Below are 11,841 nucleotides of genomic sequence, written 5' to 3'. Positions count from 1 at the left end.
CAACATAAAGGAATAGCAGCAACATCTTGCTAGAGACATCATGACTGGAAATGCATATCATCTACATTGGTCTCTTTAAAATAATGCTTCCAAGCTGCTACTTTGGAAAGTGCAATTAGACAGAGGCAGCATCAAATGATGACAAGCAGGTAATTATGATTTTATGATAATCCCCATATAGTCCTAGAGTACATTGAGAAATAGACAAATCCAGAAATGATAACATGATATCTACCTTAAGGTGACAAAGTCTATTGCCTGGGAATGTGGCAAAAAATTATGTATCTGACCGCAACATTATTATTATTTAAGATAAAGTAAATTGAGATTTCTAAATGAAGATGAGTTTGAAATTGGCGCGGATAGGAAAGTTTTCTTGTTGCTAGACTTTATAGTGTAGGGATATTTTAAGGAAGAAAACTATGTACTGTAAGCGATTTGAATCCAATTGGTGCATTTAACAACGACAAAAAGATAACTGTGCATGGAAAACCACTTATTTCTTTCAAGCAAGATTGAACTGGAGCAAAGGAGGAATTAAAAAATTGAGTTATATATATAATCATATGTATTATGTTTTTTCATTGTTTGCATTTGAACTATAGATGACTTGGCTTTTAATGTATTGATTTATAGCCATAAATTACTATAATATATACTATTTTCCATATGTGTGGGAAACCTTATAAGAATCTATGTGTAAAGTAGTACTTTGGGGGATTTTTAGTCCGCTTATTCTGGATTTGCAAACACTTTACAATTACATTATCTGGAGAGGTTTGTTTAATTCAGGAGAAGCAAGTTCTTTCAAGACCAAGCATAATGGAATTGCCTTATCTTCCCCAGGATGCTGAGGTTGTAAAGTACAGGAATATTATTCATTTTATTATTCACTTGTATGGTTTTAGTGAAGCCATCAGCTAAACAAGTGGCCTTTGATGGCTGAATCGTGCAAGGGTTGGTTTATATGATTTTCATTGCTTCCAGAGCAATATTTCAGGTCAAAGCAATAACCAGAAGCTATGTAAAAACGGTAACTCTTTCTCAACAAAAAGTTGAAAGGGGGGAAAAGGCAACAATGTTAACACAAATTAAATTCCATCAATATTTAGAAAGGCCATGTCCCTGTGTACTGCAATATCATCATAATATGTGTTCAAAAAAAAAACTTTGGATATATTTTCTGATTTTGTTTTAAACACAAAATGTAAAATTATATGCAGCTTTCAATCTGCAAACAATCAAATAAGGGAATAAATTTTTTTTGAATAAAAATGTTTTATAATTTCCTTTCATAAAAGCCTTATGAAACCTTACAAAACCTAGGAACAGTTCAGGGGATTTACCAAAGCTGTTCTACCTGAGTGGAATTAAAATTCTTTAAAATACAGCTGAAGATATATACACACCAAAATACATAATTTTGCGGCTACCACGTTTTGGCTGAAAAACTTCAAGCAACCAGCAGTGCAAACTAAAATTTAGAATCTCTGGTGCTATCTAGTGTCTGTCAGGAGTATTGCAGTCCAGATGTGTCACTGTGTGAAAAGCTACAGTATACAGTAGTGGTCCTTGATATGTTCCCAAGTTTTCTACTGATGAGAAACAAAGTTGAAGAAAAATTGTGGAAATGGCTACACGTCTGGAAAGAATGTCAAAAATGAAATGAACCTTCCCAACCAATCTAATAAAAATAAATTATGCCCCTTCACAACTCAATGAATGTTTAAAATGACCAATTACAGGTAGCTCTCGAATTACAATGGTTCATTTTAGAACATTTAACATTACAACATCACTGAAAAAAGTGACTTATGACTAGAACATCCCCAGGGTCATGTGATCAAAATTCAGGGTCTTGGCAACTGATTCATATTTATGATGGTTGCAGTGTCCCTGGTCATGTGATCATTTTTTGCAACCTTCTGTCAAGTAAAGTCAATGGGGAAGCCAGATTCACTTAACAGCCATGTCACTAGCTTAACAACTGCAGTGACTCACTTAACAAATGCCAAGATATGTCATAAAACGGGGCAAAATTCATTAACTGTTTCACTTAGCAACATAAATTTTGGTTGTAAGTCAAGGATTTCCTGTATGAGAAATATCATCATACTGCTACATCACTGAGGCAGAAATGGTAGCAACATTAATTTGCCAACATTAACATTGTGATTTCTGAATTTTAACTACATTAAGAGTTGTTACTTCATGGGAACTTTAGCTGTGATTTGGATATGTTTTATTCTGAACCATCCTGGAAAACATTAGATTCAAAGTCAGACAAAATATTTAAAATTAAAGGCATGCCCTCAACACAGAAGTAGCAATCATCAAACCACAAGAGATCCAGATGTTATGACTTTGTTTTCCATTCATTCTCTGTAGCTTAAAGTCGGAGTTGGGGGGATAATTAAGTTAATCTTCTCAGGGCCGACTGAGATCCATTTTGGTTTATCATCATTGAAAGCCACACCATGTCTGTGGTGAATTTGGCGAAAGACCATGAGGTAAAGCTTTCGTTTTTCTGATTTCAGACATTCTATTTGGCCTCCCTTTTTCCTTGCTTTTCACTACCTTTTAAACAGTAAATCAGGTGCTAATTGGGAAATAAAAGATAAAGTAGCAGCATCTGTAAGTGGCCCCTTCTCCTGTGATGGATGTTCTTTGGCTCCATAGGTCTCAAAAGTCCTTTAGGCAAGAAACACTTTGACATAGTTAATGCATCTTCTATACAGGGAAATGTAAATAAACTAGTTCTGGTGTTACATAAGTAATTCCACTATTTAAGGAATGCTGCATAGCTTAGAGAATGGTAATTGTGTGGGGCCACACGAGGTGAAATTACATCAATCTTAATAGTAACCCTTCCACCAGTATATCTGACATTTAGTGTTTTTTTCTTCTTAAAAGTGTTTGACTTAGCTTTTTACAGATGCTTTATCATTTAAGAAACTATTAAGACTTGGAACAAAATCAACTGGGAGACTGCTTTTAATGTTTCCACTTAAATCAGGTCAGCAGTGGAGGGATGCAGCATGTATTAGAGAATTGCCTATTGAATTATACACTTTTAAAAAGTAAAATGCTGTTACTTTAATATTCATGTAACAGCTATAATTCCATTTTTATAACCCCTTCAAAATTTTATGATCATATATTTGATACACATTGGAACATATGAATGGGATTTGTTGCAACATTGTCTTCTATGCAATAAACATTCTTGCAGTTTGAATGGAGACTAAATGTGTTGCTTTTAAATCCCATTTAAAACATGGTAAGTGTGTAAAATAACTCATGAATTATATTCCATTGATGGTACTAATAACCAAATGCAATCATGTAGGTTATATTCAGTGAATTATGATTATTTAATCATGTCTTGAGACTGCAGAAAACGTCACCAGTCAGGCACAAAATCTTTGTCTATCCTGAAGAAATCAAACAAAATAAAGGGGGGAAATCTCACGTATTATGTTAAAATTAAATATAATTTGGGAGGAAAAAAACAGTGCATGGGCAGTTGTCAAAACATTGTTAAGGACATTTATATATTTTAAAAAACCATTGCAGTACTTGAAGCTAAGCATTTAGAAAATATGTTCTAGTATGGATGGTACAAACTGTTTAACCAGCATGAAACAGGTTGTGCTATTGTGAGTAAAATGATTGTTCAGCCATTTGAGACTTGAATAGCACTGGCAATTCCAAGCTATGATTGCCAACCAAAAATTGGCTCAGCATCAGTGAACCTCCTCTACATGGCTCCTTTCTCTCCTTTTCACTGGAGGACGGTTGAATGCAACTTCTAACATAATCACAGTGTTTTGGAATGCTTTTGGGCAGAAGATACGTCTGAGCAGCCTGAAATTAAACTAATTTGAAAGAGGACTTTGCAGACCAACTTAAAGCCAATGACGAAAATGTACAGTTCTGTGTAACTGTATCCTTATGAGGGCAGAAAAATACGTAGGTATAAAATCTGCTGTCTCCTGTTCTGTTTGTTTTGACTCCATGCTGAATGGTGCAGCCCTGATTATGGATAAACAATATGCCAACAACAATGGGATTAGCTGCAGGATTCTCTTCATCCTCTCTAGGTTTCCTTCCTCCCTTCTCCTGTTCTATCATAGTCTGAATTGAATAACATCAGAAACAAACAAAAAACAATTGGGATTTCAAATCACAAGAATAACTTTTATTTAAGATTTTTTCTCTTGGGCCTCTCCTTTTTTTATTAGTTCAACAATGTGTGAGTCCAAGACTCTTCTATTTCTTATTCAGGAGTCATTGTGGAGGGGTTATGGCTTGCTATATTCCAGCTTCCAGCTATTCCACTGCTAAAGTGGCAGTGGAAACAAACTTGAAGCTTTTCCAATAAGACTGGCCCTGTTATGCAGTTTTAATAGATGTCTGGCACAGTCCTGCTGCATCCAGCTCTTTAGGAGACAAGAGCAGAGGAATGAAGGCAGACAAAACTGACCAGAAAGGAAGGCAAGGCACGAATCAGCCTGAAATGGTCAGAAGCAGCTGGGCCATTATTGGTTACTTGCTCACACCTCTGATATAACGGGTGGTGAATCATAATAGATAATACAGATCTTGCAGCTGAAATGGATGTTGTTAACTTAAGGGGGGAAAACACTATTTTAGCATGATTCAGCTATGAATAACTTAAGCTGTTTCAGCAATGGCTTGGGATGAGATGATGGTAATATCCTGGGGATGCAGCAAAAGAAAAGATACTGCTAGGTCATGTTTACCTGTTGATTAAGTTCAAATAGTGAAATGCCTAGTTTGTTTTATAGAATGAATATATGTATGTATGTATGTATGTATGTATGTATGTATGTATGTATGTACGTACGTACATACATACATACATATATATATTCATTCTGTCTGTCCGTCCGTCCGTCATCTGTCTGTTTATTTATCCCAAAGTTGCTTTTTCAAGAGACAACTGGAATTTCTGGTTTTCTTTGAAAACATTTTACTTCTCATCCAAGAAGCTTCTTAATCTGTCTGTCTGTCTGTCTGTCTGTCTGTCTGTCTGTCTGTCTGTCTGTCTGTCTATCTATCTATCTATCTATCTATCTATCTATCTATCTATCTATCTATCTAATCTATCATTATGTATTTATCATCTAACTCAGATGTTGTGAAACAGCACTTTGGATTCAAAGGCAAAAAGGTGCTTTAGCCACATTATTGTGCCCCAGGTTGGCATGGCAGTGAGCTACACAATTCTAACACAAGATGCAATTGCTTTTTCCGGGTGATCCCTGAGCAACTCTGCCTGCTCTAAATCATTTTGTGCCTTTGAATCAGAAATATGGCATAGCCCTAACATTAATGCTTACTGCTTTGAGGTTTGGACCACCAAGCTGCTTCAAAATGGAAAAGATAAACAAAGAGTTGCTTTGTGTTTTATGGAATAAGGAGTGACAGTCAGCTTATGGTAAAAATGACTGAGGTTGGAACTAACGTTGTGTTTTAACGTGGCTCAAAACACAATTGCCAACTCAAAAGGAGGAACGCTTGGCATATGGTTTTACATTGACCTGAGTTAGGATGGGTTCCGGCTTCTTCTACTGCCAGTTCGCTCATGGACATGCTTTGGGCCTGTGTGTGCTTCATGCATGCTACACCGCATGTGCAGTAGGTTAAAAAAATGCATTTGCTCTTATGTAGAAGCAAAAAACAAGATGGCGCTGCTTACGGCGCCACTGATAGACTCGGTTAGGGGGCATGGCCAGCCGAGTTATTACCTACTTGGCCAAACCGGTCCGAACCGCTAGGAACCCACCTTTGCTTTCAATATATAGATTCTTGCAATAGAAAGGATAGGGAGTTTTGCACCATGAGCAAAGAGGTTTCTGAAAGTCATAATCATCGGGGTTTGCTCATGTAAAGTCCTGCTGGGGAAGATGAACAATGGATTCGACAGGTCTCTTTTCAAGATGGTGACACTTGCAGTTAGTTGCACAATCCACAGCCTTTTTAATAGAATAGCATCTTTGTGAGAGCTGAAAATACAGATTGATAGAAATATACCTCTTGCCACTGATTGATATCTTGTTGCAGGTCAGGCTTTCTTTTCCATGGTTATATGATATGACACTCTCCCAATTCAATTTATTTATTTATCATCGCTCCCATTCTCTTCTAAATATCTTTCAGTTCTTTTGTTTATGTATGAATGTTGTTGTGTTTTAAATTGTTGTTTGTCTTATTTATCCCCTTTCCCCTTTCTATTGTAAGCCGCCCGGAGTCCTCCGGGAGTGGGCGGCATACAAGACTAATAAACTCAACTCAACTCAACTTTATCCAGATTTCCATTCTGACTTTTTCTCACCCATCCTTTCCTTTTCCCAAGGTATTCCAACCTATTACTTTATTTCAAGACCGTTTTACAATTTTCCTGGGATTTTTTTGTTTCTCCTCTTTCATTTGTTGATTCCTCCTGCAAATCATCTGTTATTCATTACTGGCGTGCTTGCATATTTGTCTGTGCAACTAATTGTAAGGACTAATTCACCCTGAGTGCCTGTTGTCTCTTTTTGTACTTATTACGCAACAACCACATTCATCTGCCTTAAGTATGCTTGATGAATTTGCACTTTTTTACAGCAGATTGAGAACTGAGAAGGATCAGGTTTCAGTCAAACTGTCCTGTAAAAATTATTAGAAGAGTGATGCTATAGTTAAAAGTATGCAATATAAAGTTATTTGGCACATGGACTGATTTCACTTTACCAGACATCTCATTCTGTTCGGGTAAAAAGCATATGTATGCTTGCATGTGTATCAGTGGTGGGATTCACTTACCTTCCCTACCGGTTTGCAAATGGGAACACACACTCGTGCATGCTCACATGTGCCACACATCTGCACATGTGCAGTGCTTGCGCATTACATTGGGGCAAGTGGGTGGAACCTCCTGCAGATGCCACTACCAGTTTGCCCGAACTGGAGCAAACCGGCTGAATACCACCTCTGATGTGAATGTAGTATTTGTATGCGCTGCAGTAACATGGATTGCAAATATGCCTCCCCCTTCCATTTAATGTTTATGAATTTTAACAGGCTTCATTCACCCTCTCCAAAGAAAATCCTGTGAATCAGGCAGCCTGCAAATAATTGTAATAAGCAATAGTATGTTGATATTACTGCAAATACTTGTTCTGTGATGATCAACAATACTTTTGTTTTTCACATGTTATTTAATGGGAGAGTCAAACTTGAGATTGGATGTAGGAAATGTATCCAAACTAGCTATGCTCCAAAAAGCAGGGGGTAGGAATGCTTGTTTTATGTAATTTAACCTGAAATCACCTTTCCTCTTGCCAGACATTTGCAAGTGTCATATGTCCTGCTTTACTGGTAGATTATAGGGAAATCCAGACAGAGCTACATATCTTGTGTAACCATTAGGAAAGCTAGGATAACTCGAAAGAAGGTATTTAATCTCTGTATACGTATTTTAATCAACTATGCTCCCTTTCTTTTGGGGGAAATTCTTAATTTCTTGTAATTCTCTAGCTTTAGGGAGAATATTGATGTAAAGTCTTTTAGTGTGCATCTTTGAGTCAGTGTTAACTCCTGATACCAAGAATCATTTAAAATCAGACTAGAGCTGGAAGGGACCTTGGAGGTCTTCTAGTTCAGCCTACTTCTGCTCAAGCAGGAGATTCTATACCATTTCAGACATTACCATTACCATTAAGTTCCTTCTTAAAAACCTCCAGTGATAAAGCAGCCACCATATCTGAAGGCAAGCTGTTCCATTGGTTAATTGTCCTCACTGTTAGGAAGTTTATCCTCAATTCCAGGTTGCTCGTCTCCTTCATTAGTTTCCATGCATGGATTCTTGTTCTGCCCTCTGGTAATTGCCTGGACTAGTCCCTGTAATTTTCTTGATAAGGATTTTTCAGATGAAATTTGCCCTTGCCACCTTCTTCCTAAGGCTGAGAGAGAGGGACTGGCCCAAGGTTACCCAACTGGCTTTTTACCTCAGGCAGGACTAAAACTCACAATCTTCTGGTTTCTAGCCTGCTGCCTTAATCACTACTTTATGTTGGTTCTCCCATAGATACAATGATGGAAACTGTGCCAGAGTGCCAGCTGAAGTAGCTGGCACCACATAAAGAAGCCACTTGATTAGATATAGTAATTATCTTTCCCATTTGAGGGATTAAATAAATATACATGATTTGTGTTCTATTGTTCAGACCACTACTCATGCATCTCTCTGACATCTGAAACTTTGCCAATAAAAATATCCCCATCCTTTAAATTTTTTTTTGCCTATTCTGAATAATTTCAATTTTATTGATGGGTTTTAAATTCAAATACAGAAGCCAAGAAGAAGATTTTACTTCTTCTTTCGTCTCAAAGAATTGAGAAAAGGAATATGTGTCTTTGTGTGTATGCATGTGTGTCTCATCAATGTATAGTGTGTGTATGTACATATGGTCTCATCCATGTACCAGTTTGTTCCAGTAGTCTATTGTCCCAAAGATGCTTTTTCAAAACAACAGATTTCCTTTGTTTTTTTCTTTGAAGATATTTAGCTTTTCATGCAAGAACCGTCTTCAAAACTTTGGAAAAAAACACCCTTGGGACAATCATGACCTGGATGATTGAGAATCTCCATAGACATCCAATAGCCCATTGTTCTTACAAATGAATGGATATGTAAAGCAAAGAATCTGAGGCCAAACCAGCTTTCCCCATTCTGATATCCCCTAATTATGCTGACAACAGCTTCCATAAACTCTTTGAGAAGATGGCTAAAAGCTATTATTTGTTGATTTAAATTTAAAAATCCAGCAAAAATGGAGATTCCCCACTTTTGAGGAGTCTTAGCCTAAATGTTTGGAGTCCTGAGCTGTTTTGTTTGTGAGGTTTGCAGAATGAAGGAAAAAAAAATAGCTTTTCTGTGGTCGAGAGTGTTATTATTTATTCAGTCCCTTGGTAATAAAGACACTATTGTTTCAAAACTTTGCCTCTGCCAAGTAACACTTAGCAACACAGTAGCTAAAGGCTTCCTGCTTCATTTATTCATTGGTTTCCCTACAAAAAGGGAATGAGGATACATATACCATTTTTACCCTTTGTGATAATTTGCAAGAGAGGCTATTATGCCTCTTAAGTGGGATTGTCCCTCTTTGTGGCTGTGACATAGAGGATTATTTCTTTATTTGGCTTTTTAAAATGGCTAGTCCAATCAAGAACTTGAGAAACAGGGAAGTGATCATTCAGACTATATAGCCTGATGTCATGATACTGATGTAAGCCAGATTAATAGGCCAGTGTGAAGTTTCCCCATGGATGATACACACTAGGATCAGATGTGTTATTCAGACTGTTCGGACCAATTCGGGCAAACCGGTAGTGGTGCCCACCCATCCCAGCTCTATGCCATACTATTTAGCCATGTTTTCTAAGCCACATGCATGCATGCAAGCCGCACGTGCAAGCAAAACACAGGCACGCAAGGCACGCATGCTCACAAAGTGAGTGGGCGCATGCACGGCGAATCGGTGGTAAACTTATGTAAACCCCACCTCTGAGTAGGATGAATATTGATGTAGTTTATGAAGCATGGGGGAACTCATACAAGGCACACTAAAGGCAAAATATACCAGAAAGTCAGCTTTAGAAATAGTTCTGAGCAAAAAGATGAAAGTCTGAAAAATAACATTTTTATGAAACAGCTAATAGGCAAAGAAAAATGGGCTTTTATTGTAAATATTCAATTTAGAATTACCTGGTTTATGGTTGATAACTTTTCGCATACATTTATTCATTCTATTCGTATATTAATATTGACTACTTGTCTCTCCTATGTAAACAAACACTACTGAAAGCTTGCTTACAGAATACTCACGAAGTTTCAGAAGTTATTATAGTCATCTGGCAGGGATCATTGCTTGTAGCTATAGTTTAAGCTGTGTACACTATCCAGACTCATTGTTGTGAGCTGGACAGCTATATAAATTATTTAAATCAATGACTTACCACAATTAGTAAAATGCAACAGCATTAATAAAGGCCTTCTTAAAATCAGTTGATTATTGTACGTAACAGATTTTTATCATGAATAGTCTAAGTTCATTTGCTCTTCCTGATTCAAACATGACTTAGTTGAAAATATGCAGAGTTGGAGAAGGTTGATACAGATGATACATTGTATAGCTATTGGAATAGAAGAATTTCCTAATTAAATAACTTATGCGGCTATTATTATTTTTACTTTTTTTGCATTTTCAGAGAACAATCATTTAACTATGCCACTGTATTCTAGTTAAGTTAAAATATATATTTTCCTTGATACTTGATCCTGGATAGCCTAAGTACAAAATTATACAGAAGGACTTCTTCCCCAAGTAATAATATGTTCTTTGCCATGTATTTAATTTTTTTTCAAGATCAGAGATGAATGTCAGCTGATCGTAATAAATGTAGTCGGTTTATATTTTATCTCACTGTTGTAACTGGAATCTCAGAGTAGCAAAGGATCTTCAGTGTATCCCTTTTGAATATATTTATTTATTTAGCTTACATTTATGATTGCTATCTACTAAAGGCATGCTGGGCAGTGATCAAAAATTAAACAAAACCAAATTCACAATTCATTATAACCTAGAGAATTACAGTTACTGATCTCAATTATTGGGATACATATATTTTTAACTCTGTGAAAGTGCGTTTCTGTATAGAATTTTAAATGTCACATCTTGGATATATATGCAACTAATGTTGAAAGTACTGTTGTTTTTTAAAAACTACAGATTTTTCATAAATCTGTAAACTATTGAAAACATAGGTATTTTTATGGTGATCTTGTTAAAGCATGATGAAAGTCTAACTAAACCTGCATCATAATCCTGATTAATTAATTCATATTTAATCTACCCAAAGCCCCCCTTCAGGCTAAATATGTGTATTTTATTAACTTCAAAGGAGCAGCAGATGTTATTAAAAATAATATGTAATCATGTGGGAAATATAGTTTTACACTCAGACCAGACCTGAAAATAGGTTTACTTAACAAAATTGTAATATGAAATTTACCTCATCTTTTGAAGTGAGTCAAAAAGTGGACTTTATGTTTAAAAGCCAAAGTCATGTACTTTGAACTGGACAGCTAATCAATCAAACAAACAAATCTGTGAAACATCTATTGATGTTGAATTGGATGTATGTAGAATTTTATTGGCTTAAGTTTTTTGAGCAGAAGAGATACAGAAGAGATCGTACTTCAACAATACGAGGATTCCTCCAAAATTACCCTGTTCAGGTTCAGGTTATCATGTCCCATTTCTTCACTTGCTAGTTAAGTGGTAAAGTGTTATCAGATCTTCTTTATCTCTTAGCCTCAGGCTCCAAATTGTCCAGAAAGACCGGTTATGACCCAATATCTCATTCTGGTTATGAAAGACCTGATCTGTGATATTTGCTGCAGGGCTCAGCTGGTAATATAACATCTGTGTCTGTTGCAAGAAAAGCCGAGTATTATACAGAGCCTCTTGATGCACTAATTATGTGTTCATAGGTTGGGAGCTAGACAGATTTTGCCAGAATATGTGACTACATGTGCTGGCTAGATGTTCTTCATTGATTTGGCATTAGATCAACACCCTATGACGTGAAGTGGTCATTGAATTAGGGTGCCATTGTATTCATAGAAAATATTTTGAATATGCACAAGTCCTGGCTTAGTTATGAAAGTCTTCCTTCTTCCATCTGCCTTCCCTATTTTTGATGTTTGCACATTTTTGATGCAACGTAGCTTTTATTTAAAAGAAAAACAGGATTTTGTGCTGGATG

General features: G+C 36.4%; 1 protein-coding gene across 1 annotated transcript in view; it reads left to right on the top strand.

Moving 5' to 3' along the window:
* The first annotated feature begins 10 nt into the window (after nt 1–10).
* Nucleotides 11–11,841, top strand: part of SHROOM1 (shroom family member 1) — a 48,235-nt gene continuing 36,404 nt past the window's right edge. The window contains exon 1 of the mRNA XM_087709570.1: nt 11–149. The gene's annotated coding sequence lies outside the window, so the exon portion shown is untranslated. The remainder of the gene's footprint in view (nt 150–11,841) is intronic.

The sequence above is a fragment of the Thamnophis sirtalis genome, unplaced genomic scaffold (genome assembly GCF_051295495.1).
Source record: "Thamnophis sirtalis isolate CommonGarterSnake01/CBP01778 unplaced genomic scaffold, rThaSir2_p1.2 scaffold_3, whole genome shotgun sequence".
In the NCBI taxonomy this organism is placed as follows: Eukaryota; Metazoa; Chordata; class Lepidosauria; order Squamata; family Natricidae; genus Thamnophis; species Thamnophis sirtalis.
The sequence above is the reverse complement of the archived record's forward strand: the minus strand, read 5'-3'. Positions and strand labels throughout refer to the sequence as shown.